The following is a 24,174-nucleotide window of genomic DNA, read 5'->3' as shown; positions in this document are numbered from 1 at the left end:
CATGAATTTCACCCCATGACTAAACATGCAGCCATCTATTTACCATATTTAGGAGAATCTAATTCAACCCTAAATGTATAAAAATTTAGACTCAATGTCTTATAATTTTCCAGGTAAGGAATCTAATTATTGGAGGATTGTCTTGAATCTGATCCCCTCCCACTGCTGGGAAAATAGTGGCCAGAGGGCTGGGCAGAAAAGTGGCTGGAGGGTCACATGGGGCCCTTGCCTCTGCCCCACCTATTTCCTCCACCTGCAGCCTTCCTGCCCTGCCTGCCACCAGCCCACCCCACCCCCAGCTCCCCAAAGCCTCTGTCCCTGCCTCCCACTTACTATCAGCTGCTCAAGCTCTGTACCCTCTCAGAGCACAGCAGGTAGGCACTCAGCCCTTGCCAGGCCATGTAGTTTCCATGTGCTCCATGCCCAAGAGGGAACCCAGCCTAAGATAGAGCTGAGCTGTTCCTGATAGTAAGCAGGGGGATGGGGTGGGGGCAGAAGTGCAGAGTGGAAGCAATGGGGGTGGGGACACTAGGCTGCTGTGGGTCTGACTCTAGCTGCCACCTGGGTTCAGGGCCAGAGTCAGAGCAGCCCCCTGCCCCCAATTCTGTTTTGTATGTGAATCTAAGATGAGGGGTTTTTTCCCCATGCTGATTGAGAAACAAAACCTTGCCTTAGATTTGAGTAAATATGGTATTATAAAGCAAGTTTTAAAATCCTCCTACCCAATTCCCCGTGAAGTTTTTCACCCCATATTTCTAGTCAGGGTAGAAATTTTGTGTCAATTAAGAGGGGGAAGGAGGGAGAACCCCCTTATACTATTACCAAAATTTCCCTTTTGCCAACTTTTTATCAAATTCCTCATTGTGTCCATAAAGAAATTAGCCAAAAAATTTCATCTTAAGTGTCCTTCTTTTTAACAAAGGAGAGAACTGTAAAGATACTAAGATTCTGTAGATTCTAACGATTCATTAAGAATTATCTGCAGGCAACCTTATTTCTCCCTCTTTTCTAAGGGAATGGTCTGTTTAAACCCCCTTCTCTTCCCGTTACCCCTATCCATGAGTGAATCAGGAAAATTTATTTATATTTAAAATTTAAATTCTATTTTATCTGTGGATGCATGACAAGGTGCGGTTGGCCTTCCTAACTGTCTCCCCACACTGCCGGGCCATGTTCATCTTGGAGTCAGTGATGACCCCCAGATCCTTTTCCGCCTCCGTGCTGACAAGAGGGGAGTTCCCTAACCTGTAGGTATGGTGCCAGTTGTTCCTCCCCAGGTGCATCACCTTGCACTGGTCTGTGTTGAAACCCATCCTATTCTCATCCGCCCACCCTTGTAACCTGTCTAGGTCTGATTGTAGCCTGTTGTATCCTTCCAGTGTGCCCACGTCCCCCCACATCTTAGTGTCATCAGCAAATTTGAACAGGGTGCTTTTTACCCCCTCATCCAAATCGCTGATGAAGATGTTGAACAGTGCGGGCTCGAGGACCGAGCCCTGTGGAACCCCACTGCCCACGTCCTTCCAGGTTGAGAAGGACCCATCCACTACCACCTTCTGGGTGCGGCCCTCCAGCCAGTTGGCAACCCATTTCACTGTGTGGGTGTCTACACCACAGCCCCCCAGTTTCTTAATGAGAACGGGGTGAGAGACAGTGTCAAAAGCCTTCCGGAAGTCCAGGAAGACTATATCCACTGCTACCCCTGCATCTAATGATCTGGTGATCTGATCGTAAAAGGCCACCGGGTTGGTCTGACAGGACCTGCCACTGATGAACCCGTGTTGGTTGCCCCTAAGCATGCAGTCCCCTGCTGGCCCCTACTGGATATGTGCCAGCATAATTTTCTCAAACAGCTTGCCTAGGATCGAGGTAAGACTAACCGGCCTATAGTTTCCTGGATCCTCCTTCCTGCCTCTTTTGGAGATGGGGACCACATTGACCCTCTTCCAGTCCTCCGGTACCTCACCAGAGCACCACGAGTGCTTGTAAAGCCATGCCAGGGGACTTGCAATGACCTTGGCCAGTTCCTTTAGAACTCTAGGGTGGAGATCATCTGGACTGGCTGACCTAAATATGTCCAACCCCTCCAGAAGCTGCCTAACTAAATCCTCGCTAACCTGTGGCCCAGGTGTGCCTCCCCTGGGCCCCGAGGGGGGCCCAGCAAGGAGGTGGTTGTTCTGGTCCCTACTTAGGAAGATGGAGGCAAAGAAATCATTAAACATGTTAGCTTTGCCGTCTGGTGTGATGAACAAGTTTCCCAATGCGTCCTGCAAGGGCCCCACATTACCCAGGACCTTCTTTTTACCCCTATGTATTTATAAAAGGACTTCTTATTGTCCTTAATCTGGGAAGCTTGTCCCAGTTCCATCTCTGCCTTGGCCCTCCTAACTACCCCCCTACATCTCCGAGCAACTACAGAATAGTCCTCCCTGGTGACGACCCCTTCTTTCCATTGGATGTGAGCCTCCTTTTTAGCAAGGAGACATTCCCGGAGACACCCCCACTGCCATTTTGAAGTGTCAGGGTGCCAATATATGAGACACTGCAGCACTCTAATTAGAGTGGCTCTCAGAGGCGTTCTAATTAAAATGCCATCCCCCAACCACCACCACCCCTGCAGCATATGTAAAAGTGGCCAAAATATTTACAATTTAAAAATAGTGCTTCCCAAACTTTTCCTCAGCATTAACCCATATATTACTCCATTTCCTCTGCATGACACTATTTCCTCAACATAGCCCCTTGCTCCCAACCCACACCCCTCCACAACCCCAGGTACCCCTAACTCCCCACCCACAATCCCCCATGCCTGCTAGTGCCCCTCACTTCCCACCCACATCCCCCAACCCCCAGATGCCCCTGGGCCAGGGACCACAGCCCCCTGTCCTGCCCCCCAGCAGCACCCAAGCCCTGGTTGCCACCCACAGAAGGCAATGGGTGCTCTGGCCACAGTAGGGTGCAGAGACCAGCTTCTCCCTCCCCCTCCCACCCTTTCCCTTCCCCTGTGGGCAGCACTGCTGGAGTGGAGCCCATGGGGGAAAGATGCATACTGCCCACTGCAGGCTTGGGGCTCCCTGCCCTGATGCCTTCCTCCTGGGGGCTCCACAGACTAGTAGGTAGGACCTGGCACAGGAGGGAGTGAGGCCTGTGCTGCCATGGCTGCCAAGATGAAGCGCCCTGTGCTTACCCAGCAGCAGTGTAGGCACAACTCCATGCCACTACTGTGCCTCACTTTGGCGGCCATGGTGGTACAGCATTCCCTCCCACAATGGGTCCCACCCAGTTGGGCACAGAGGTGGCTCCTGCCCACATCTGGCCTGACCTGGGTGCAGCCCCACACCCCACTGTGAAATCTCAGGGGGCACATTTATCACAACTCCACTGGTGTCATGACCCACAGTTTGAGAACCACTGAAATAAAAGCTTCCTATTTTCTCCATTCCTATCTATTATATTCATACCCATGAAGCTATAATTCCTTTCCTCACAAATGTATAATTATTTGTCCCAATAGCTCATGAAAGTCTAAGGGACAGAAGTTATTTTCTGAAAATGCCTGTTGAAAGCCTGATTTAAACTGTTGGTTCTCAATCAAACAGCTATGAAAGAAAACCACTATTAAAACAGAAAAAAAGTTAAGGTAGATAGTTACTTCCAGTAGACTCCCTCTAACTCCCTCACCCCATCACAAAATCCAAATGCATTTCTGAATGTCATGTAATTTTTCCTCACTTATTTCTACCCAGAGTTTCCAACTCTCTGCAATTCCATCATAAAGCACAGGGCAGAAAACACAGGCACAAAATGCCTGTCTATAAAGTCATTTAAAAAAATGTTGCCTTCACCAGTAGATTCTGAAGTGCTTTTTAGAATGAAACTTTGTTTTCAAATGTAGTTTGAAGGAGAAACAGGAGATTAGGATTTTAGAGGAATTTTTGTTTCTGCTTTCTAGGCAAATACATTTTAAGACTTTTTTTAACCAGTCATTTCCAGGGTTGCCACCTCACAAAATGTTTCTTTTATTGATAAATTTAAAATGCTTTACTGACAACCAAACCTTTTTCTATGCTTTGCATTAAACCACTAAATTTGAATCCATCCCTTTCAACTGCCATCCAGGGCCTGGCAGAAGGTTCACATTAACATGATGTAAAACTTACATTAATAAAAACATGTGTTAGTAAAAAAGTTTTGTTGTCAGTAAAAAAAAGTCTTAGGTTGGAAACCCGGTTTCTACCACAACCAACATGGAACCCAATTATCCCTCAAAAATATATTGAAAAGTACATACAAAATTTAAAAAAATAATAATAAAAGTGTCATAGACTGCAAAATTCCATTTGTCCTTTTGAATGGATTCATACTGCAATAACAGCATACTGAAATTATTACTCAAACACACCTAGTGTTTACAGTAACTACAGGTAAAAACATCAACTTGAAAGAATTTCAGATTCTAGCCTACATCTGCAGCACCATATAATCAGTACATTTCATTAGCCCAAACAGAGCATTCATTCCAATTATACTTATTAAAATATCCTTTGACTCTACCATTATATTTAACTATTAGGAAACTTACTGAACTATGACTAACTCAATGTAACCTGGGGCTAAATTCCTTTTAAAGGGCTAGATTCTCATCTGCAGTTAAAATATAACTGGAATAGAAGCATCTGAGCTCAGACAGAGTGGAGGGAAAGCTGCCTTTTCATCTTCAAGACCTAACCAAAGACCACCTTGGCTTCCAGAATAATTTAAAGAACATTCACAGGGCTTTAGGTTCCATCACCCAACTCCTTTTTTTAAGGTCACAAGAAGCTGGTTTGACAACTGGCGATTCATAGAAGGTCTCTGCTGTCTGGCTATACCTTCTATTCATTCAGGCTACAAACACACATCATATTTGTCCAGGAGGAATAATTTTATCCCAGGAAAAAGTGCAGTCATCCAGATATCCATATTCATTGTTCTGGAACAAACCCTAAAAAGATTTACAAGATAGAAAGGGCTAACACTTTTCCCCAAGACACTGCAAAGTACGTCTCAATGGTAGTCCTAGGATCGCACCCTGAATCAAAAGCTGAAAGATGCCAGTGCATTCAGGGGGTCACTAAGTTTTGACTGGATTGTATGCCAATCCCAGGTCATTTTTGTTCCAGGATAAACACAGGCACAACTGTTCCCATTATAAACCCAATGTCTGTTCCTAGTCACCAGGAGAGAGATGTACTGTTATAACCTGTTACCCTAACACTATCTACTTGGCCAAGGACTTTTCTTGGCTCTGTGAAACAGCTTGTTTCTGGCTAGAATAGAAATCAAGTTCTGACATCAGTTCCTTACTATATATTTAATAAATAAGATTCATTCAACATCATATATTAATTAAAAATAAGGAAAAAAAGATTAGGATGGATTGGAAATGTAAGTCAAGATGGGTGACTATAACTGATGTGATGTTAAATCCACATCAATATTTTTTCAGACATTCAAGCATAAAGTACTTTTAAAAGTTGTAGATTTTTTTAAGTGATTTTTCAGCCTTGTTTCATTTTGTTTGGCATTATTAGGTGGGCTTGACTGAAAACCTTAACTCTTTCACAACAGCTTTTTGTTTAATATATTATATTCTGAGTTACAACAATCCCTTGAGCCAAACAAAAGTTCATTGTTGGTTCCAGGGAGAGGGAGAGTATAGCTGCTGGCTATGTGCCTGAAGCCAGTTTCCCCTAGCAATGGCCCCAGCTCCCTCCCAGCCTGTCCCTATTTTCAGAATGGGCTGGGGGAAATGGAGCAGAAGAAGCTCATTCTAGGGGCTCCCCAGCTAATGCTGAAGGGTGGGGTGGGTGAATTGGAACCCCCCCACCTCAGAACAAGGGGCTCAAATACACTCACCCCACCCTCCAGCAGGGGCTGAAAAAGTCCCAGACCAAACTCCCTTTACTTCCTTTCCCCCCTCCCATTCTGAAAACAGTGACAACCTGGGAGGCAGGGCAGACACAAGTTATAGAATACGCTGCATTTTGAAACATCTTTATCTGAACCCTCATGCAATGACGGTTCTGATTTTTGCCTGATCAACCATTTTGTAAGCTGTCTGCAGCCATGCACTTATGTTTGGTCATGGCTATAAACCACTTTCTATGGCCAGACTGGGAGAAAATTGTCACTCCTGTCTGCACCCTAACATCCTAAATTTAGACATATTGTCAATTTACATTCTGAATAAGTACTGCCACTCTTTGATAATAGGCCTGTAACCCAAGTCCATACCTTAGGTCTCTTACTGGTGAACAAAATGTCAACTCATATCACAAGTAGTATGATAACAAGTAAAGCCTTTTTACTGTCTTCTATTGTCCATTTGTTAGTTCTTTCATACTAAGTTTTATTAAACTCAGCCAAGAGTTTCATGTTTGAAATTAAATAAACCATATTAAAACAAAAATGAAACAATGTTACCAAGTGTCACTGGACAATAGAGAACCAAATTCTATTATACCTACTGAGCATCTTAGTGAACTTAGATGCTTATATGCAACTCTGTTTCACTCTGATCAAGGGACAGAAGTTCCATATTACACCTACTTTTGTAACACATCTTCATTTGACCCTAAGAATAAGGTATAAAAAGGCAGTGAGAATCAGGATGCTACACCCACTTTTTGTATTAATATATTTTTTAAGGACACAAGTAGGTTAGAATAGAATTGTGCTTAGGAACCTAAATCTACTTAGACATCTAATTAATGGAACAGTGATTAGCAACCTTTTGCTACTGTGGACCACTGCTTGTGACCTATCCCCTACTGTGCAAATTTCTACACCCTCAGGTGATGAGCCAATGCTGAGAAGTCCATAGATGTAAAAAGGAAGACAGTAGGACCCTAGGGATGTCTCCTCTGGGCCACTGGTTGCCAACCCCTAGAACAGAATGCTCTGTTGACTGTTCACCTGAAAATGTGATATCATTATTATATCATTGTGAAGCACGTTATATCATTATTATTATTCAACCCACTGCAAAATAGCAAAAAGTACACAGCCAACATAGCTACAGGCAAAATGATTCTGAGATGAAGAATGATCTCCTTCCATGTCCATCCCAAACTGCAGCAATTATTAATCAATTTCTTCAAAAATGCTGGTACCAAAATGTTTTCTGTGAAACATGAGAAGTTTGGGGTACCACTTGTCATTCTCACTACCAAAATGTGACACATATCATTTTATTTTTATTAGAAAGTGCTGGTCAGTTTCCACTTCTCAAAAAACAAAGAAAACAAAACAAAAAGCATTCCCATACCAATGCCAAGTTGGATTTAGAGAGATTTTTGTTTGGTTCGTTTTCTGCATTGGAAGTGATGATGTCATAATGTGTGTAATACACACAAAAACACTTTCCTTTACTATTTGGTGTTATAAAGTGTACTGATGAAGGTTTCATCACATCTGTCACACCAGTGTCAAAAAAATTATGATACTAAATGCTTGCTAAGTAGAAGTGTGACCATCTCCCAAGAAAAGACAATAAGCAGACATGGTAAGAAATTTCACGGGTGCATAAAAGTCCACAAGAGTATAAACTATAGCCACTTACGGTGTGCCCAGATGAGCGCACATGAGCGCTTTGTGGTGCCTCAGAGTCTTTTAAGGTGCTGCAAAATGCAAGCAGTGCATGTCAAAAGGCTCTCTGCACTGTATATTTGCACTGTGGAGCCAAAATTAGGACCCCAGATAAGGCTGCTGGGGACAGCCCAGGTACTGGCCCCAACCTCCCTTACACCACCCAAAGCAATTTGCTGCGCCCCAGAGTGCACATGCAGTGGTATTCCCTGGAGACAAGCAGCAGCAGCACAACTGTGTACCAATGGTACTTATCCCCGGAGAAACACATGTGCATGCTCATCTGGATGTATGCTTAGGCTACAAATACGTTAAACAAGCTATGAGAATATGAACTATTGACACTTCTGAATTCCTATGCATGACTTTGAAATCAAGTATAGCTAGGTGTTATGACAAATATGCAAAATATTTTTTTCTAGTCATTTGAATGAACAGTTATGAAGAGCTGGGCTAAAATAGTGGCATGGTTGTTAACTTAAAGCTCTTAAAGTGACACAGAGCAAAAAAAAAATTGTCTCCAGGGTAAGAGCAAATTCCATAAAGGTAATATTCCTGAACTGCATCAGAATTCATTGCATCACATTAATATCACATCTAGACATGCCCCCCCCACCCCACACACACACACACACACACACACTTTACATAAATGTTGGAAGTTAAATCACTTAGGGCAAGACTGTGCCCCACTTTTTTTTTCACAGATGCATAAAGAAAGGTGGATAAATAAGCAAAGAACATTCACTCTTTTTTCCCCACCATGGAGCAGTAGGGCCAAATTGCAGTCCCTCCAGTCCTGCACACTGTTCACTCCATGTGCTTCATGGGAACAAAAATACCTGCAGAAGTAAAGCCTTTGTCCCCATCCCCCAGGAAACAGCTATCACAGCTGGATGGTCATCAAAGGGTTTTTATATTGTGCTTCTTTAAATGTATGAGCAGCAGATGAAATACCCATACCAGATACCCTGGGAATGATTCTTACCTTGACCCTAGAGATCTTCTTGGAATGATATGACTACTTACTGCATCCAATAAAGGAGTGCATATTAAAGACACTATCAAGCCCTGGGGAAAGAGCAAGAATGAAGAGTTCCTAAGCTTCATCTGTATATGCTATGCAATACTTTTGATATATCACCTGAGACCATCCATTGTTGAATAACATTTAAAATTATCTATTGAAATACTAGTATTGCCACAAAAACAACTGTGTTCACATAATGCTATTTTCAATTAAGCAGATGATGATTGTAATTTCACATAATGAAATGATTAGGGACCAAGTATTGTGTCTGGAAGCTAGAACAAGATATATAAGAAAAATGTTTAAGTCAGAATAACAAGAGAACTAGCTAACCATTGAATACACTTCATCAAATGCACTGATAAATGAAACACTTAAGGTAAGAAAGAAAATCCATGTTTCTCGAAAAGGAAGATTTAGTATTTTTTATATATTTTTTAGAATATAGAAATAATTCTTGAAAGCATTTTCTTTTATAAAAATTATCAAACAGGTACAGTTTAGCCATACCCTTTAACAGAAGTAGTAAAGTATTAAAGTAATAAAGTTATTGAATTAAATGCATAGAATGGCTAGACACAAATAATGACCACAGCAGATGCATGTACCTCACAGACAGATTAATAACAGTGGGTTATTTTTAACTGGGTGTCTTAAATTAAGTACTTTTATCCATATGAAAACTGAATATATGGCTACAGTTCTAGCTGTAAGGAGCCTTTAACATCCAACTGAAGTTCATGGGTTCTCAGCTGCACTGGATCATGAAAACTGTCCTTAAAGATACTTATTTGAAAAATCACACGTAACAATTGCTGATGGACAGTTATTTAGCAACCAGCCAAAACCTCATGTTTAAGTTCAATTGATTCTACTAATTAAACCTAATTAAATTCAATTAATTGTACTGGACTTCCTGAGTCATATACAGGGTAGGGGGAAGGAGGGACCAGATTTCCAAACATGCATTCCACTTTCTAAGAAGTTAAGAAACACACACCAGTTTCCTGAAGTGCTTTTAATAATTTGAAGCAGACTCAGCTTATGCCAAAAAACCTCCGATTTCACTGTGAACTTGAATGTGTTGCTATTTTACTAGAGTCTTGTGAGCAATGCTATCTCCAAGTAAACGTTGCTACTGGTTATGCTGCTATTTTAAGTGATAAAATTACTAAATAAATTTATTAAAATTAGACTCTGATACTAACTCAGAGCCTTTACTTTCAGAGCTATTTATACTTCCTCCCAGCTAGAATCTCAGCTGGCCTAAACAGTCATATGACCACCATTTAAACCATCTGTGGATTTACCAGCTGAGCTCTAAGCTAGTATAATTTACATAAAGGAACTGTAAGATATGAGATGGTGTGAATTCAAGTAAACCAAGGGATAATTAATCAAATTCCCTTTTATAACATAATCTAGCTCCTCAGTATCTGTCAGTTCATAGCCACTCATCCCATTCTGCCACCCCCCCCAGCCAAGCAGCCGCAGTCCTCCATCTGGGCCTAGGCATCCACCTACTCCCTGCCACCAGAATCAGCCATGACTCTTTCCCATATGAGCCCTTAATGTAATACAGGAAGTGTTTGTTACAGGGCTTAGTCCTTTCCTAGACTGCCTTGCTGTTCCTTATGACTTGTGTTGTTCCCTGTTTGATCTCTTGGCTATGTGAGCCAGCTCACCCTCTGACTCCATGTACTGCATAACTCTTTGGCTCTTCCTTGGACCTGGCCCTCTGCTTGATCTCCTGGCTACTTGTCTTGGCTCCTCCCCTGACTCCATGCCCTGCTTGAGATAATTTCTCATCTGACCTTCTGGCTTCCTGGCTTCCCTGTACTTGGATTCCACTCAACCTTCCTGATGCTGGTTGACCCCCTTGACTCTGAGGGACCCCTTGACCTGACTGCACACAGTCTGCCATGACAGTCTCAGCACCACAGCTTGGATACCAGTACAACAAGTGCAAATAGCTCCAAGGGAGTCTACCAGAACGTTAACAGAATCTGATAAGAAGGTAATCTAACTTGTTATCCTTTAACTTGACCCAAATCTTTCCTAACCACTTAAAAGTTAGCAACATACACGCCATTAACTTGGCGCATCTCTGAACACTGGTCAGCCAAGAGAATGTAGAATCTGCTCTCTTAACTTTTGCAGATCTCTGTAAACAATCCTGACTGTGAAAGAGTTTGATCTTTTTTAAGCTTCTGCCAATACAGTCACCCCTAGGTCTACAGGTCCTTAGAAATGTCCAAATTTACATAGCGGTTTTTTTTCTTCTTTTTTATGGTTCTTAGTTTCTAAGCCACCAAATGAAAGCCAAATTTAATTCTAATACATTATCTAGAATTCACTCACAATTGGTAATCTTTGTTGTTTAAGAAAGACAAGGCCATTGACAGATTCATTTCTACCCCTCCAAATTTCTAGGAAATTTGAAGCTATAAAAGTCTTCCCAAGAGAGGAAAATACAGGCATTCCAGCCTGCACACACCCCTTCCTCTCTGCTCCCCATACCTTCTCCTCTGGAGACAGTGAGGAGTATGAGAAGGTCAGCAGCTGAGAAATATCCTTGCAGCTTTCCCAGAGCAGTCTGGGAAGGGTGTGGGGGAAGCTACAGCTGAACTCCTTCCATGCTCAGGAGGAGTCTAGCTACTACTGCTTTCCAACTCCTCCCTACACCAGGGCTTCTCAGTCTTGGGTAGGACTGGGGTATGGAGGGAGGAGGAGTGGCAACTCAACCCCTTCTTCCACCCCATTAACCAGAGAACAAAAAGGATTTGATATCTTGACTCCCTGGAAGGATGGAAGTCTTCCAATGCTGAACTGCACTATTTTTGGAGATCTTCAATGCAAATTAAAGGCAACAAGAAAGGCAGGATGCCCTGAACAGAGCCTAAACTAATGAATAAAATGTATTCAGTTAGAATTCTGCTCACTGTATATCTAAACCTATAGGGAATGGTCTATTAATCTAACTATTATTGTTTGTAAGTCCCTCAAATCTCTAATTGAAATTCCACTATGGAGCACTCAGCTTTTGAGCTTTCTAAAGCAGATGAATTCCATACTCTGCAATATGGACTAGCCCTTCCTTTCTATATTGCATTAAAAGCCTGTGGCCAAACTTTGCTTCCTCCCTCTCCCACCACTTCTGAATATGAAATACATAGGCAGTTTTCTTTTTCTTGCTGACCGCCACCAAAAAACCTAGCTGCACTTTATAGGTATTGTAACTGTCTGATGGGCAAAAAGCCTTAGTGAGTCTTTAATATGAAAGCTACTCCTTAACTTAACTGAAATTAATAATCACAAAAAGCCTATGTATAGGTATATAAATGTAAATCATTTTCATGTTGATAAAAATAAACTGAACACTCATTTTAACAAAATAAGACAAAATGGCACTGCCATTTTCTAATTATCTCATTTTTAAAAATTGCTTTTTCCCATGCTGTGAGAGCTGAAAGCCCAACTTCCCAAGATAATCTATTCAGTGTGGAAGAAGATATTTATACAGCAGCAAAATATACAAATTCTTGCAGGAATATATCATTTCAAAGTAAAACTGGAGTGCAAAAGTACTGGTTAGTATTCCCCCTGAAAACTAGGACTTCAAATCTAGTCTTGTTAGCCCCAACTGATTTGCATATCATCTATATCAGAGCTCTTCAGCAAAATCAAGTACTCAGGGACATCTTGTGGATTTAAGACACTGCACAGTAAATTGGGACTACAAACTGAAAAAAATGGATCATATTTTTTTTAGTTCATTGGTATAACACTTTATCTTTATGGCTCCACATTACACAGAGACCCATGGAAAAAAAACCTGTAAGAGCTTCCATCTTTCCTGGGAGAAGAACCACAGAGACGATCCAAGATTTTACCCTCTGCTCTCATTTTTATTGCATTAGTAACTGGACCTAAGTAAAGCAACTTACATGGTACCACATTGAAAATTATTAATAAAATGGAGGGGATAGGAATTAGTTCAAAATTATACAGTAAAGCACTGGCTAAAGAGAAAATGACAACTGCTTGCTGTGAAATGGGATCTACTAGGCTGGAGGGGGATCCTTCAAGGATGGTTTCGAGACAGCTTTCCAATAATGACACGGACACAAAAAGTTACGCTAATAAAATTTGTCAAAGGCATTAAGTTAGAAGACATCGTCTGTAGAAAAAAGAATCAGAATATCACAAGAGGAAGCAAAAGAACTTGAAACTGAACTAAGAAAAACAGGATTAAATTAAATAGTACAGTTCATGAACGTAAGAACAATTAATAAGACATTCTGCTATAAACTGAAGAACTCTTCACTTGGAAAGAAATAATGTAAAAAACCTGGCATACTAGTCAATCATAAGATGTCTAGGAGTCACAAGTGTGTTGTAGCCATTAAAACACCAAAGCAATCTGTGGATGTCTGAGATAAGATGTTTCCAGTAAAGTTTGGGTAATATTAAAAATATTGTACAAGGTGCTTGCAAGATGTAATCTGAAATAAAACATACAATTCTGGTCAATCTTTTATGTAAGCAACCGTCAATCCTTTGGATCATTGTGTACACATAAGTGGGCTAGTCAGATGCCTGATGAATCTGTTTGTGGCTGACAAGCCCAATTAGAGTGTGACACAGCTTGTTACAAGTTTTACAGACCCATATGTTGTCTGAGTTGGAGTCCAAGTTCACAGCACGCTGCTTTCTTCTTTCTCACTTTGCTTCCATCCTCTGAATCAAAGTCGCTTCATGTTGAGCAGCACCCAGTGCCAGATGTTCCCTCCATGTCGAATGGGATTCTGCACACTCCTCCCAGCTTTCTACATTGATGCTGAATGACTTCATATAATTTTTGCACTCATCGTGGTACCACCACAGAGGGTGACCCCACTTTCTAGTGCTGGCTCAAATCTCACTATACAAAATGTTCTTCAGGGAAAGAACTCCTCCCTCTCTCCTGATGTGGCTGATCCATCGCAACCTCCTCTTCTTGACAGTGGTTTCTTAGTTTGTTGGTCCTGTGCGCTCTAGCACCTCTGTTTTTGATATTTCGTCTTCCCATTTTATTTCCAGGATTATACACAGACATCTCATATAGAAACTGTTCAGTCTGTAGCATATGTGGTCCACACTTCTGAACCATAGAGCAGGGATGATCACATACAAGTGTCATAGATTTGCATCTTCACCTTAGCTGATAGTTTGCTGCTATTTCACGCATGTTTCTGTAGTAGCCCAAAAGTCTTAGCTGCTTTTCCAATTCTGTTACTCAGTTCAGGATGAAGGTCAAGATTCCACTTGAATAAAAACAATGACTTCAGACTGGAGTAGGTGCCAAACAAGGCTACTTGGATGATCAGGAGAATAGAGCTTTTCATGCAGGATGGGTTGGCTTTTCAATCTAGCAAAATAAAGGCTGAGAGGCGGTAAGATTGCTCTTTGTATACATATCAGAAAGCAAGTCTCTACCTACCCACTTTCTTCCACTGAGTGGGAAATAACTGTTTAAGCAGACAAACAAACAAAAACAGTGCTGGCAAAAGAACAAATGCACATAAACCAGCCATGAATAAATTTAAGATGGAAACCAAAGGAAGGTTTGAAACCATCAAAGTAAACTGGTTGCTGAAAGAGCCTTCCAATAGGATCAGTGGTGGTAAAAGTCTAATTTTAAGATGGACCATGACAACTTTATTGAGAAAACCATATTTTCCAATTGCACCAAGACAGTATCTAACACTCTAGATACTGTTTTTTCATTTCAAATTGCTCCATGTAAGTTCAATATACACTGATCCCTAATACAAATTACTGCAGCATCTTAATTGTATCTTTATTCCATGCATGTATGTACAGATCACTTCAAAACAATGTGTGTGAGAATTCTAGTGAAAGCTGCTTATACAAAATGGACAGAAATTTAAATATTTAAATTATAAGAATAGAACCATCAAAATAAGATTTTAGAAACATGCCAAGGATTGAAATATATTGATTCAGAAGTGAATTGTTTCTAGTCCTGGCTGGTTTTTAAAACCAGTTTTTAAAATCCTATCATTGCAATTTCCACATTTTCTTTTTTTTCTTAAATTCCAGCATTAGAGATTCATGAGTTAGACTGGAAATTATAAATGAAAGTCCAGAATAAAAGGGGGGCAGAGAACAAAACTGCAGCCCAGATGCAGTGATTTTACCATCCAATACTTATCAAACTAGGCAATCTAGTGTTTCAAATCATTGTGTCATATTGTACCAACTTAGCCTAGAAAACTAGAAAACATCAGACCTTAAAACTTATACTGATTCAAGGAATGTATCAATACTTTGTTTTTGGCAGTGGTCCAATAATGTAGGTCCTAGATCTTGGATTACTGTAACGTTTATTTGATTGTCTAGATTTTACAGGTAGCAAATGCTATTTCTTAATACTGTGTTGGTTTTAGTGAAGGTCTTTTGAATTTATTATAAAACTGTTTCATTTCCGAATGAGTAATGTTGTTAACGCCACCAGCACATTAATATAGTCTTTGTAATTTATTTCCCTTGTGTTTTGTTTGGTTTAAAGAAAAAGGAGATAAAGAAGATTAAATACTGATTTTGACAGATTTTGCTATGAAATTCCAGAGTTGTAGTCAAAATTTAAGCAATTATAGACTCTCCAGTTAAATAGCAGGAACTTTTAAAACAATCCTTAATTAGGTCCCAATTTAGCAAATCACTTGGCCATATGCTTAAATCCCATTGGACTTAAGCACTTAAGCATGTGCATAAAGTTATGCACATGCTTCAATGAGTAGTTGAATCAGACTTTAACGACCACATACTGAGCTAAGGCAAATCACAACATTCCACCTATTTTATTTCTTTAGCTAGAGCTGCCATTGCCTGTTGATTTTTTTTAGGTTTCCCTAGCTTTGGGGATTCAAGTGTGATTATTTCATATCATCAGTACTGGGCAAGTTATTTATAAACAACACTTGCCAAAATGTCAAATTTGTTTCTGAATTTCAAGGCCTGACTTGAGATAGATGGGAAAAATTCAAAATAATTAAATGGATATTAAAGCAACTGAGTGACAGATGTGATGAGGGCTGGGTTGCCAACAATCATTTTAGAATGATATGGGTTGCTCCTTCTGTCACCAAGAATGTTAGCAGACCAACAGGCATGCTGAGAAAGCAACCAGATTCTGGCTACCCTTATACTGAAAGTCAGGGGTTGGCAACCTATGGCCCCTGAGCCAGATCCAGCCCATGAAGAATTTGGATCCTGCAGCTGGTGCTGCAGGCACACAGGGTTGCCAACCCAAGAATGTTTTCTTCTATTGACCAGAAAAATACATCAGTAAAAGAGTTTGGTTGTCAATAAAAGTTTGCAGATTGTCAGGAAAAAAAATTGGGTTGGCAACCCTGATTTTCATCATTAAATTTACCATAGTATTTCACGTCTTTTTTCCCAGTTAGCATCCTGACATTTTTACGCACCAGACACTGTGAGACTTGTGTAGTACAGGATCCCTTTCTTTTCAAGAAACATGTTCCCTGTTTCTTCTCTTCTATCAAAATGAACCTGCACGTACATTTGCAGTTTGGCCTAAGGCTTCTGGTATACTCATGTGCTCAGACCAGAGCTGTTCTTTTGAAGCTCTGCTTTTACAGGTCACTATTATTTAGGCAAATTAGGAATAAAAAAAGATTCGTAGCTTCTTAAGTAAATTCCTAACCACTTTGTTTACAAAGATGGCTTACATTTTTGTGGCAGATATCAATCTATCATTGGAACTGAAAGAAAGAAGCAGCTGGGCTCCATATGTGTAACAGGATGCTGGAAGGACCCTAAGATTCACATGCATATGTGGCCACCTTTTAATGAAATAAATTAATAGTACTGCCTATCCCAAATACTCAGAAATTATGAGTCAGACAACATAAAATCCTAAAATCTAAACAACAGCAACAACAACAATAACAGATAATTTTAGTTGCTACTCTTTTATGCTTAGGGATTACTCTATTCTGTTTTTTAAGTTTTGAGTGCAAGCATGGAAGGAGACAGTTTTACATAAATCTTCAAACTGAGACTCTTTTGTAAAGCCATGACCTCAGGAGCTTGTGTTTTAAAACAGATATTTTGAGACTTAGGATAAAATAGCAAGAGGTAACAGTGTATCCGTTAAGTTTGGGGTGGATCCCAACCCTCCCCAAAATCTTCAGGTTAGCCTTCTGCATCATGATATAATAACAGTTATATGGAAACAATTACCTTGGTTGGCAAAAGGTTACGGTTTGTAGCTACAAGGTTAAGAATAAATGCACTAGTATAGCTCATCACTGGACTTAAGGCCTGTTTCAAATTAAGTGTGATAGAAACTAGTATTGGGGTGACCACTTTGCAATAGCCTCACCAATGTGAATATTAAAATGGCCTAAAATCAGGTGCTAAATTACTTAAACTTGTACAGTATATTCATTGTGTTATTACATTAATACTGTAGTAGAGTAGACATAGTATATCAAATTGTCTCAGATAGGTCCTTATTTGTACCTGTGGGATTTCGAGACCATCTTTACAAAACAATTGCTCAGTGTAGATTGCTATTTCTGAGGCTGATGGGAGAGACCATAATAACATCAGTTGTTATGATCCATTATGCAAATATTAATTTACCCCAAATTAGATGGTCAGGGAGAGGGGGTACCAGGGTCCAATCCCAGTACACAAGGCCTGATTCTGGTTCACAGGGCTGGGCAGGGTGCTTGGGCACAATCCTGGCATGCAGAACATGATCCTAGCTTGCAGGGCTGCCCTGGGTCCTGATCCCAGAACACGGAGATGTTCAGGGGAGGCGTAGGACAATAGGGGCCAATCCTAGTGTGGGGGTCTAATCCTGGCACACATGACCAGGCAGCACAGGGCCTGATCCCAGCATGCAGGGCAAGGCAATAGTTTTGTGAGGCCTGATCCTGGTATGTGGGGCCCTATCCAGCCTGTGAATTAGCCACACACCATTCTGGCCTGTAAGATCAAAAATTTGATTACCACTGATTTATGCAATTATTACATGTTATGTTACTTAATTTCAGCATCACTGGGTGTGTCTGTCTGTGCATTTACTGTGCAGTAAGCGGTTTTTAGGCTGAAGTCTACACATACAACTGTCAGCCGGCTCTGGTCAGCACCCTGGACAGCCCTAACCTCCTCCCCATGTTCCTGCCTCCTGTTCAAGGAGAATGGGTCAGAGCCCAGGATGCAGGGCGGCGCACTGTTGCAGTTCAGGCCCCGCTTACCCTGCACCCAGCTTGATTCAGGTATCAAATCTATGCTCAAGTCAGTGTACTGTGTATAGTTACTGTGCAGTACAGGCATGCACATATAGATGCCACCCATACTGTGCAGTAATTTTGAGGTTACTGCACAGTAACTGTGCACGTGTAGATGTGCCCGTTGTTGTCTGCTAGAATATTATGGTTTGTGTCATATCATTTTTATTTGTAAAAATTTCTTGGAAAGAAATCTTGTCCCCAAAAGAAACAAATCCACAACATTGAAAGCATAAAATGGTACCAAATCCACTGCCCTTTCAATAGGAAAACATCTTCTCACATAGACTTCTGAAACATCTGTGGTCTTTCAGACACCATTTCCATACTTCCTGCTAGTGGTACTGCAAGAATAGAGCCAATCCAAATCCTGTCTCATTTACACTGATGGTGTTCTGCTGGCAATAGTACAGACACTCCTGATCTTCACTGGTGTAAATGAGAGAACAGAATTATCCCAATATCCCAAAATAGTCCTTGCTACATAATTGGGTCTTCTGAAGCCCTTTTCTCAATGAAAGTGAGATGCACTTTTAAAAATATAGCTTTTAATTAAAAAGCAGCTGGTGTACATATACAAATCTGAAGCCTGGTTCCTTCAAGTAACTTCACATAAGCACAGATATAGACCTCTCTATGGGATTAGGTTCATGGTGTTGGTGTTTTACATTCCCCTTCACAGTGTACTCATTCAAATCCATTCAAGTTCCTATTGACTTCAATGAGAGCAGGGCTTGAGCCAATATATAAAATTTATTTACAGTTTAAGACTTTTTAAAGTCTAAATGCATCTGAAATTGATAATCATTGTTATCATTCTTAATAAACTCAATTAAAAAAATCAAAAGGAGCAAAACTGTAAGTCCTTTTGCTTATGCTTGGGTAAATCCTTGTCTGTGTGGATTGGATCTATATTGGCAATCAAAATTAGACCACAAAATAGCATAATGGACATAGATTTTATGCCTTTAATTTGATCATAGATCCAATAATGAAAGGAAGGCAGATAAAATTGACTAACTTAATATTTATGGGAACTTGAACTACTGAAGAGATTAGTACTTTTACCCAGTTAAGTTTCCAACTGTCAGCTGTCATTACTGAACCTGCCAAAAAAAAGCAAATGATACCAAGGTTGAACTTGTAACATAAGTACTGGACCCTTTTAGTGAGGAACAAAATGAAACATTCAAGTCAAGCTAGGAAAAAAGCATCTCTTCTTGCCTTTATATTAAGGACAACCATAGAAAACTAACTTTCTTTATGCCAGGACAGAGCAATTTAGATGTCTATATATGTAATATACAAATGGCAGTTCAAAGCAAAATGGATACTTCCAAATCAAGTATTTGGCCTGGGAGGAAAACCCTGCTATTTGAGCAAACCCCACTTATTATAGCTTACACAAAGAACATCATATTATTGCCGATATTACGACATTCTTTTTGTTAGCATTCACTTGTTAGTCAAAGGGGAAATTATCTCTGGACAGAGAGCGTGCACAACAGCAACAGACTGACCTTGCCCCATTTCTACAGGCCAGCATAAATTCCACACCCAGTATCAATGAGTGAGACATCCATGCTACTTCCTATGCAAACTGGAATTTCCTATTTATTTCAGGCTTGGATACATGCAAAATTATGTACGTGATTACCTCATTTCAACAGGTATACAATGACTATGAAAGCTAGGGGTAAAGCTATGTAAAAGGTCAGCTGGGACTAGAAACTGATGTCCAAATTATATGGCTTTTAAAAAAGTCATCTAAGCATTCTTCCTTTTGTAAAACACTGTCAGCAATTGCAAGGCACAAAAGGACATAGTACAGCTATTCTTTCAACAATAATCAAATACTATATTTTTGTGCATGCTAAGATATATGTTTCAACTAATAATAAAGGCTCAGCACAAACAAACAAAAAAATCATTCAATGAAAGCCTCCCAGAAGATTTAAAATGCTTGTTCTATGTCCAGCTAGTCCTTCCCCAGATATAAAAGAGGTTACTTGTGATGAAGGGCTGTTTCCAGAGGAAAAGACATCTTTTTCAGATACAATGACACCATATCATATTTGTATGTATATGTTACATATGCATGTGTGTGTGAAAACCATATAATCAAAGGAGCCATTGTCACAGTAGTTCATAAATGATTGAATACATAAGCTTGCATAAATCTATTATGCAAATTATCAATTTTACATAGAAGCTACTGTGTAGTCTTGCTCCCTATGGGGTAAAACTCAAAGACTATGTCCAGACAAGTGTGGCCATATGGTATGTGGCACTGCAAACACATCTGTGGTGCCACCTACCACACATTCAGGTGTTCTCTGTGCTGCAAGGTAGCAGTGCAGGGGGGTTTTGGACCTCGGGAAATCTTAGCATCAAAAAAAAACCTATGCAAAAAAAAAAGCACAGTGGCACACCCAGGGACAACACACACTGCCCAAAACTGGAGCCATGCTGGCCAGAGCCACTGCTGGAGCCCCAGAAGGCCCCCAGGACCCTAGGTAAGGTTGCTGGGCCAGCCCAGTGCTGGCCCCAGCCTCCCCTACCCCACCTGGAGTAACCCGCCACATGCCAGCGGGTGCATGGCACAGGCATTCCCCAGGGACAAGTAGTTGCACAAGGTGTGGTGGCATTTCCCAGAGACAAGTAGTGGCACTTCTTGTTCCTAGGGAAACAAACATCCACACTCATGTAGATGCAGCCAAGAGGCACGTCTCCATGAGTGTGCATGTGAAGGGGCATACATTTCCTACAGGACAAATAGCAGCAGCACCAGCAGCCTTACCTGGGGCCCAGGGGTCTCCCAGGGTAGCACCAAGCCAGCCACTTAGAGCCTGGCCAGAAGCCGGAGCATGGCTCTGGCCAGCCAGGCTCCAGTTTCTGGCAGCATATACTGCTGCCACATGTGCCATGCCGCTTTTTTAGTGGCATTTTCTTTGACACGGGATTGTCCAGGTGTCAAAAAAACCCTACTGTGCTGCAAATTAGCAGTGCAGCACACAGGTGCACATCTGCCACGTGTCGTTTGCACCACCTCAAACAGCTTTGAGGTGCCACAAAGCAAACATGAGCACTCACGGGGATGCATCCAAAGAGTTCATTTTCATAAGCCATCTTTTCCCAAGAAACTACATAAATCCCACTATAAATTATTACAGGTCTTTTTGTCTGTAAATGCCTTTATTGTGGCTCTGAAGAAACTCTTTAAGAGTGCCCAGATGAAGAAAGATCATAGAAATGTTTTTCCTACTCCCTATGGGTTAGTTTTCACAGTGCAGGAATCTTGCTGGGAGACAAATGAGGTCTGGCACACAAGTTCATTTTAATATCCCAGGAGGAGGAGTGGGAAGAATACACCCACAAAACTAATCAGCAGTTGTCTGAAGGACTCCCTTACTCTGATTACCACTTCTTGGTTCATTGCTTGTTTGTTTTTAGACTAGGTACATGAAATTTTCAAACCAAAGTAACCTTAGTTTATCTTCCTAACTAAGCTCCAGAATGAAGGAACCAGATAGACACAGCTTATTTAGGGCTACAGACTCATTAGAACTTCTTTGATTAAATGAGTTGGAAGAGTATCTTACTTCTATCACCCACACTGGATACCTGGGATCTTAAAATCTTCTCAGTGTCTCACCCAACACTTCTACTGAGCCTGTGTCCTGGGCTAGGATCCCAAGAAAAGGATGAGTTTTTGTAGACCCCAAGAGTCAGGGATACTGTATAGAAAGTACCTCCCTGAGGAATCAGGAGCCAGTACTGAAGAGATGTAGGCCTCAATGGCCACATCCCCATGAGCAGGAACATGTGTTTCCCTGGGAACAAGTAGCAGCATCACAACTTGTGACACTGTTACTTGTTCCCAGGGAATGCCCATGCCATGCAAATGCTGCTGCATGGCAAGTTATTCCAGGTGGAGTAGGGAAGGCTAGGGCCAGCAACTGTGCTGGCCTCAGCAGCCTTACCTGAGGTCCTGGGGGGCTTGGGAAGCTGCAGCCATAGTGCTCCTGCAGCAGGAAACCTGGCTGGCAGCCAGAGTATGGCTTCAGCAGATCAGGCTCCCATTTGGGGCAGTACACTTGCCAACATGTGCAGCAACCCACTTGTTTTTGGCATGTTTTTTTTTTTTGTTTTTTTTACCCCAGGATCTCCCGGGGTCAAGAAAACCCCCTATGCTGCAAAGTAGCAGCACAGCAAATGCCTGCATGTGCAGTGTGGCACTGCAGACTCGTCTGTGGTGTCATACCGCATGTCCATGCATGTCTGGACATGACTAATAGCAGATTGTATTCATGAGTATTTAGTGTCAAAGAATAGGTATGAGGCCTTTAATAGAGAAAGTTGGGGGGGGATTTATTCATACCCTTCACTCTGCTTCATGTAAAAGAGCATATTACAATCCAATAATTTTAGAATTTGAATTCATACTGAATTCTTGCAAAATTCATGTCAAGCACTCAGTAGATTGATGTTAATAGGCTATGTTGACATATCATATGAGCTTTGGTGAAGCTCAAGTCACATATATTGATGACAGCAACAAGTAAAATAAGCAACTCCAGGGAGTTTGGAGACAGCCAGTCCTTTGGGTACTCAACTTTATCAGTTCCAAATTTGTCTCCACATATGCTGGCCCACAGAAACCTTAAACACTTAAAGATTAAACTGTAAAAAAAGGCTGCTTCTTTTTTGAGAGAAATTCCCATTCAGAAACAGCCATATAATTTTAATGTCTGCTTCAGCTACCAGGACTGCCAAAGAGCAGAGCCAAAGTAGGTTCCCTCTGATTATCATATCACATTTGAGAGTTGTAAAAAGCATCATGTATTTGTGTCCAGAAAGAAGGCTTGAATGGTTATGGTTATATTTAAAGTATCGTGTAACCATCAGTAGAGTCTCTGAAGTTTATAACTAGTCTTCACGCTGCTTATCTTATAGCAATCAAGTTTTATGCAACATAGTGTTGTAAAATGAGACACGGGTCAGGAGGTTACGGCAAATGCTTCCTTGTGATTAATAAGAATATTATATTTGTGTAAAACTGCTTTTGGGGGGAGATAGAAAATGTGGTTTTGGCGGGAAGTAGCACTAAAGTGATCATAAAATTGTGAGTGTTTATTTTAAGGCAAACTTTGTATGATCTATGAGTGGCATACCCCTGAAGTGAAAAATGCCATTAGAGGTTATGAAGTGTGCCTACAGTTTCTCTGCATTTTTTCTCCAAAATACTGAGAACCACAATAAAAATTTCACAGCAAAATAAATCTTAAATAGTAGCTGCATGTGTGGGTGTGAGTGCAGGTGTGTATGTACACTTTGGGTGAATTTCCTTTCCTCTTCTCAGTACAGAATCATCAGAGCTTTGCAGAAGGAATTCCATGGAGGCAGTAGGATGGCATGTAGAATCTACATCTCACAGCAATCTTGCAAGGAAGCAACATCTTTCTTAATCTCATTTATTACATGAATAGGGCCTGAAGCTCCTCCATGCCCATTGAAAACAGGTTTTGTATACGTTGGACTGAAACTGTGGATTCAGCTGAAGCACCTTCCACAGAACCCAGAATTTAAAGAAACCCCAAAGCTAATACTCTATCTGTGCCCCTTTAAGTGGGACAAATTAAGTTTTAAATGATGCATCCTGTTTTACATAGCTACGTTTAACCGGACAAGAAATATTGACTTTCTGAATTATTTCCTGAGTTTTCTGAACCTTCTCAGTTACTTTTTACTTTAGATGCACTGTTAAAGAGAAGCTGTTTTGTTTTATAAGAAAATGGTGCTATGATTAAGCAATTCTGTCTCTCTCTTTTGGGGCTGGTTTCACAGGTTAGCAGCAATATTGAAAAGCTAACACCATACAATGCAAAATACAAGCACGGATAGCTGTTTACATAGATTTTAAATATTTCGGTAATGTCTAATGTGCAAACAACCTAAAGAGATATCAAGAGAAGTCCTGATTTACATTCTGCACGGATGAGGTTCACACACTATTTATCCTCTGTTTATTTTTACTAATCCAAATTATTACAATAAAAGAATAGCAATATGTGGTCACATAATTAGCTCTTACAATAATTAGAAGGGGGAAAAAACCTTCACTGAGGCAAACATGCATTTCTGTGTAATTTAAACAGGAAGTCCTTGATGATTAACGTTAATTGA

At 40.8% G+C, this 24,174-nt stretch overlaps 1 protein-coding gene across 7 annotated transcripts in view; it reads right to left on the bottom strand.

Moving 5' to 3' along the window:
• Positions 1 to 24,174, bottom strand: part of DACH1 (dachshund family transcription factor 1) — a 538,134-nt gene that overhangs the window by 371,096 nt on the left and 142,864 nt on the right. The window lies entirely within an intron of this gene.

Source organism: Crocodylus siamensis, chromosome 1 (assembly GCF_052110815.1).
Source record: "Crocodylus siamensis isolate JL-2025a chromosome 1, ASM5211081v1, whole genome shotgun sequence".
In the NCBI taxonomy this organism is placed as follows: domain Eukaryota; kingdom Metazoa; phylum Chordata; order Crocodylia; family Crocodylidae; genus Crocodylus; species Crocodylus siamensis.
Note: the sequence above shows the minus strand (reverse complement) of the source record. Positions and strands in the feature narration are given on the sequence as shown.